Genomic DNA, 6,953 nt, shown 5'->3' with positions numbered 1-6,953 from the left:
AGTCCTACTTATATTCAGTCAGGAAATGGTGGTTTGTATAAATACCTGACAGAGGAGCAGCATCTAGATTGAAGTGCAGAATACACGTGTTGATGGTTAACTGATTCTGGCACCTGGCACATTTGTTTCCTGGCTCTCAGAATTCCAGGGTACACTCCCATATGAAGTTAGTCTCCTAAACTTAAGTAAAGTATACATCTTTGTTGGTTCTGAGAGCTGACACACTTTCCCCTTTCCTCCCTGCTTTTCTGTATCCCATTTCTCACTCCCATATCACATTAGTTTCCTTCCTCTCCCTCTAGAAACGCGCACTGTGCTCTCTTCTTCATTCATCATTAGCCTGCACTGCCTCTTCATACAGCTGTTTTCAGTTCTCTTGCGGGTTTTACCCATCACTTTCCCCTTAAGAGTACAAAATCACAAATTAAAGCAGAAGTTCAGTGAAAGTTCTAGGTTTTTCAGAAGCTCTTTTATAAAATACTCTTTTTCCTTTCTTATGCTGAATATTTCTGTAAAAAGAGGGAATGTCGCTGTTACAATGACATAATATGAGCTTAGCAAAAAAGGAAATAAAAGGCAGGTTCTCTTACTTTGAGACTATTACAACATTTACAGGGAAAGAGAGCCCCCAAGTGGTCAAAGTGCACCAAGCCAGCAGCCAAGTCTGTGGAGAGTAGGCTGTTAATGCAGAAGTAGGCCTCCTGGCAGGAGATTTATCTTCATAGCTAAAAAGAGGCTCTTCCCAAGAAAGAACTGACCCCGGTACTGGAATTAGCCCATTTCCTTAACTTTTGTATCTTGGAGAGAGAAAATATTCCCAGCTTCAGGCAGAACATGTCATCTTGGGGCAATGGACAGCTATGGGGAAAGAGAAAGGGTCAGGATACGTCCAGCCCAGCCTCCCCGGGGCCTCCTAACTTATCCCTTCCTCTATGAATTGTGCTAACCTAGGAATTAGAAAAGCCGGCCAATCTGGGTGTAGATCTTCAAGGGAATTTGACTTTTGGTCTCTCTATCAAGGTTGTGGTAGTTTTCATAGATGATATCCTGAAATATATTTTCCAAGGTGTTTGCTTGCTCCGTGTCTTTTTTAAGGATGCAAGTGATTCCTAGATTTGGCCTCTTAATACAATCCTCTATTTCTTGGAGGTTTTGTTCATGGCTCTTCATTCTCTTTTCTTTATTTTTGTCTGACTGTCTTATTTCAGAGAGCCAGTCTTCAAGTCCTGAGATTCTTTCCTCAGCTTGGTCTATTCTGCTGTTAATACTTGTGATTGCATTGTGAAATTCTTGTAGTGTGTACATCTACTAGGTCCATTAGGTTCTTTTTCATACTGGTTATTTTGTCTGTCAGCTCCTCTATCCTTTGATTGTGATTCTCAGTTTCCTTGGTTTAGGTTTTATCATTTTCCTGAATCTCAATGAAATTCCTTTCTATCCTATTCTGAATTATGTTTCTGTCATTTTAGCTAACTCATTTTGGTTAAGAACCCTTGTTGGAGAACTAGTGTGATTATTTGGAGGACATAAGTTGCTCTGTCCATTTGAGTTCCTGCAGTTCTTGCATTGGTTCTTTCTCATCTCTACATATGGGAGTGTAGCTTGAGTTCAATCAATAAACAGACTTCGGTTCTGGATGTGTTCACAGGGCTGCAGCTTTGTGCAGGGTCTTTATTTGCAGCTGACTTGTCTTTGGCTTAATGAGCGTATATTAGTGAGATTTTTTAGTGTTGAAGCTCTGGGCATGACGTAGTAGGTGACTCTTAGGTGCAATGGTCAGTTGTCAGGCTCTTGCTCAGTCATATGGCTCCCCTACATTTCTTCACGGTTGCAGCCATGCTGTCTCAATGCTATGAAAGTGTGGGCTCCTCTCCCACTTGAGTGCTGACTGTAGCTTGTATCTTGGCACTCCCAGGCTGCCCACAACAGCTCTGGGGTGATCTCAGGGTTAATGTTTTCTATCCAACTTGGAGGCATCAAAGGAAGGGACCCTAGTAGTAGTTGTAACTGAGGGTCTTTCGCTTGTCTCCTGGGGGCTCCACCCCAGAGATGCAGGTGAGCAATCACTCAGTGCAATCAGCGTGGGATGGGGGTGTCTGTGCTGTGGGCCCAAGCCAGGGGTTCCCTGCCTGGTGATGTGAGGAGTGGGTGGTTGACCAATGGGAGACAGACTGGCCTGCTCTCTTGGGTTGACTGCAGCTTGTTGGAGGTATGGATAAGGCACTTGGGGTCTCTGCTCCTTCATTAGTTCCAAGGTAGCTGGGGTAGTACCACTGCAGAGCCAGTGGTAGACAGGCTTTCTGTTGCCCCTGGGGTCTCCACCTCCAAGAAATGTGAAGCCATGTTAATTGGAGTGTTTAGCCAGAGGGGTGGGGTGGCTGCAATGCTGGTGTAAGTTTGGGGCTTCACTTTTTGGGAAACAGGAGGTGGCAATCTTACCAGGAGGAGAGACTGTTCTCCTCACCATATGGTAACTGCAGCGTGCTGGAAGTTCAGGTGACTGTGGCATGCTATAAGCTTGTAAACAAAGAGCTTCAGACTCTTTGTCTCCTCGCCAGATCCAAGGTAGCAGGGATAAAACTGCTGCTGTGGCAGTGGCAGAGGTAGGATGGCTCTGGGAGCCTCTCCCTAGGGAAACTCCAGGCAACTATCAGTGGATATGCTCAGCCGTTGGTAGGGTGACTGTTTTGCAGTCACGGGCTGGGGCCCTGCCTCCTGAAGAACAGGGATGGGGATTCCCAGGGAAGAGGGTCAGGACTCCTCTTCGTATGGTGGCTATGATGTGCTGGTGGTGCCATTGTAGTGACTAGGCCCTTTGTTTCTTCTCCAGCCAGAGGGCTGCTGGGGCTGTCCCATTGCAGCAGTAGTGGTGGATGGGTTATGGCTTGACTGTGGCATTTCTTCCTTGGAGAAATGCTGGACTGCCTGATTGAGGTGATGAAGCGGGGGAAGGGTGCCTGAGCTGGAGTCTCTGGTCAGGTGGCTCTGTAGAGGTGACAACCAGGAACTGCGTGGAGAACAACTACCTCAGTCTTCTGTGAGGTAGTTGCTCTGTTTTGGGGATCTGGAGCAGCCGCTGTTCCCTACAGAGTCCCCAGAGACTGGAGACAGCAAGGGCAAGAGCTGTGAGACATCAAAGATGGCAACCCACCCTTCTCACTGGGAGCTCTGTTCCAGGGAGTTGCAGAGCTGCTATTGGCTTGATAATCCCAGCTGGTGGCTGCAGTTCCAGGCCTGGCAGACCCACCCAGTGAGGAGAGAGGGGATCAGGGACCCACATAACACACAGTCTGGCCACTTTTCCATACGGCTGCTGCAATATGCTGGGGGTCCAATCCAGACCATAATCACCTCACATTTTTCAGTACCTGAAGGTATCAACAGTGAAGGCTATGAAACAGTGAAGATGGGGGCCTGCCCCTCCCTCTGGGAGCAGTCTTCCAGAGAGGTATAACCTGTTGCCTCCTGCAACATACATGCAGGAGGTGGCTGGAGACCCCAGTGGGGATATTCCACCTACTGAGGAGAACCAGCATCAGGGACTCAGGTGATAAAACAGTCTGGCCACTTTTTGGTAGAGCAGCTGTGCTGTGCTGGGGGTCTGCTACCACCCCCAGCACAAAAGAATGGCATTTGCAAGAATGGCTAAGGCTGCTAAACAGCAACAATGGCAACCTACCCTTCCCTTTGGAGCGCCATCCCAGGGACATTCGAAACTGTTGTCCACCAGAAAACAGTGGTGGAGGTGACTGGAGACCCCAGTGGAGAGATTCCACCCAGTGAAAAGAAACAGGATTTGGGATCCACGTGAATAAGCAATCTGACTGCTTCTCTGTAGAGCTGCTGGGCTGTGCTGGGTGGCTGCTCCAGTCCCTAGCTGCCTTGGACTCCCTAGAACCCAAAGGCTCCAATAGCTAAGGCTGTGAAACAGCAAAGATGGCAGCCCACACCCTGCCGCTGGGAGCTCCATGTCAGGGAGGTATGAGGCTGCTACCAGTGGCTGGCTGGATTCCCAAGCCAGTGGGTCTTACCCTAAGACAGGCTGTGGAAGGTGGGCCTGCCCCTTGTCACTACCCAGCCCCCTGGATGAAACCCCTTTACTAGGGGTATGTACAGTGGTCTGGCCTCCTGCTTGGCTGGAGTTATAGCTTCTTTTGTGGGGAGGCCTGGGTATCTAAGGCTCCAGGATACCCACGCATGCCTGAGCGGCTGCTCTGCTGAAATCCTACGCAGCCCTGTGTGTCAGACTGAAGGCCCTGATAGAGTGGGTTCACTAGGAGATCTCCTGACCTGAAGATTGCAAAGATCTGTGGGAGAAGCATGGGACCCCAGGGCTGCTCACTTATTCACCACTTCCCTGAGCAGGAGAGGCTCCCCTGGCTCTGTGTCACTCCTGGGTGGGCAGTCATCCTGCCTTGCTTTGCTCTGTTCTCCATGGGTCAAGTTGTTTTCTTGAGTCCCATTGTGTGTACCAGGATGTTTCAGTTGAAGGTGCTGTATTTACTTGCCCCTTCCATTTCTCTGCATGAGAGTGGCACACACGAGCAGCTTCTAGGTGGCCATCTTGGCCAACCCTGAAAACTATTTGTTTCCAACTCTAAGCCATGCATAATAAGAATGCCTTTAGAGAACAGGGAGTCCAAGATTCATCCAGACCCCAGCTCAGCTAGGCCAGCAGCACCCTCATTTCCCAGTGGTCCTCCTGCTTCTGCTACTGGTGTCCCTGGTGCTTTGCATTTGTGGCCGTGTTGGATCTCTGAGTTGTGACCTGCCTCAGAACCATGGCCTACTTAGCAGGAACACCTTGGCACTTTTGGGCCAAATGTGGAGAATCTCCACTTTCTTGTGTCTCAAGGCCAGAAGAGACTTCAGGTTCCCCCTGGAGATGTGGATGGCAGCCATTTGCAGAAGGCCCAGGCTGTGTCTGTCCTCTATGAGATGTTTCAGCAGATCTTCAGCCTCTTCCCCACAGAGCGCTCCTCTGCTGCCTGGAACATGACCCTCCTGGACCAGCTCCACACTGGACTTCATCCGCAGCTAGAACGCCTGGAGTCTTGCTTAGGGCAGGCAACAGGAGAGGAAGAATCTGTGGGGGTGATTGGGGCCCTACACTGACCTTGAGGAGGGACTTCCAGGGAATCCATGGGAATCCAGAGAATCTACCTGAAACAGAAGAAATACAGTGACTGTGCTTGGGAGGTTGTCAGAGTGGAATCATGAAATCCTTCTCTTCATCAACAAACTTGCAAGGACTGAGAAGTAAGGATGAAGACCTGGGGTCTGCTTTAGTCTTTCTTGTTTTCTTCCTCTTCCTAGCTATCTGTTTATTTCTTCTTTTTCTAGTTCCTTAACTTGTAAAGTTAGTTCATTGGTTTGAGGTCTTTCTTCTTTTTTAATATAAGCTTTTACAACTTTCAACTTCCCCTTTAGCTCTGTTTTCACTGCATCACATATGTTTTGGTATGTTGTGTTTTCATTTTCATCTGTCTCAAGATATTTTCTAAGTTCCCTTCTGGTCATTCTTTTTTTTTTACCTATAAGTTCTAGGGTACATGTGCACAATGCGCAGTTTTGTTACATAGGTATACATGTGCCATATTGGTTTGCTGAATCCATTAACTTGTCATTTACATTAGGTATTTCTCCTCTTACATGTTTATCACATTTAGACATACATTTGTTTTCTTTTTGTTCCCATAAATTAAGATGAAAAATCAGACCACTTTTACCTTCTAGGAAAAGTGAAGTGAGAAATACAAATATATCTCTTGTTGTGAATGCCACACAGAACCATTGTATAGTCCATTTAAAAAATTGTATTTATATTATTTCATTAACACTAACCTGAATATGAAAATGAAAGAAATCAAAGTATAGAAAAACAAATTTTCACAGTAAAATACAACATAAAAAATGAATATGCAAAAATTTCCAATACAATCTCAAGTGAACAAAGAAAAAATACTCTCTCCCCCAGTGTTTCAAAGACTAAGAATAATAACTTGGGCAAAATTGCCCTGTATTCTCAGAGTCTACTAAAAGGATGGGCCCAAAATTCAATAAAAATGTGTTGACTGGATAAACTACTAAATCAATATGCAAAATATACATTTCTGAAATGAAGCCTGTTCTATTATTGGAACCCCTGTGCACATTTCACAATGTAGAATATTTTAATTGTTCAATGATATAAAGGATTTTAGTGAGTCATTTAAAATAGTGAACAATAAAATGTGTTTGGTTATTTTCTAAAATTGATCCATTCAATAATCTCTACCTTTATATAAACAGGCAGATTTTCTACCAGTGTCATCTAAAGATTACCACATGATTTGAAGCTGAAATTTATAAGTGATGGAAAAATGATGTCACAAGTATTTACCGTTCACATACACATTCTGGGGATTTGATCCAGGAAACGAAAGCTGTGGGATTATTTGGGGGACAGAGGCTATTATTCCCTACTTTTGGGAATGATAAATTGTCTGATACCTATAACTGTGTGAATTGGAGAGTTTGAATTTCGATATGTGACTCTGTATTTGACAGCAGGCTAGTTATTTTCTATTATAACAAAGTAGAGGACAGATTAGAGATGAAGTCATAAATAGTTAATATAGTGCCAGGCAAAGGATGATATTATGCTGCTCTTGCAATTTGAATCCCCAGATCTACATGCACCTTAAAAAAACTAGAACCCCAGTGGTTTTATCAGTAAACTAAATGGGCGTTACTGATTTTCAGTAAAAGCTGAATGGAAATTTTTGTCATTGTCTATTACAATCCCAGCAAATATTGCCATGATGAAGCAATATAGCTTCATTCTTGAACACTTTCCAGAAGAAAAAATGAGAAACTAGTAAAAACTCCACTTACTAAATAGCTGATTTGCTAAAGCAGACCTCATTCCATTTAAGGACTCAGCATCCATAGGGCCGAGGCAAACTAACTTC

The 6,953-nt window shown here is 45.2% G+C and overlaps 1 pseudogene; it reads left to right on the top strand.

The window, feature by feature from the left end:
- Positions 1 to 850: 850 nt before the first annotated feature.
- On the top strand, positions 851 to 6,336 carry LOC100589142 (annotated as a pseudogene).
- Positions 6,337 to 6,953: the final 617 nt, after the last annotated feature.

The sequence above is a fragment of the Nomascus leucogenys genome, chromosome 1a, assembly GCF_006542625.1.
Source record: "Nomascus leucogenys isolate Asia chromosome 1a, Asia_NLE_v1, whole genome shotgun sequence".
NCBI classification, from domain to species: Eukaryota; Metazoa; Chordata; class Mammalia; order Primates; family Hylobatidae; genus Nomascus; species Nomascus leucogenys.
Note: the sequence above shows the minus strand (reverse complement) of the source record. Positions and strands in the feature narration are given on the sequence as shown.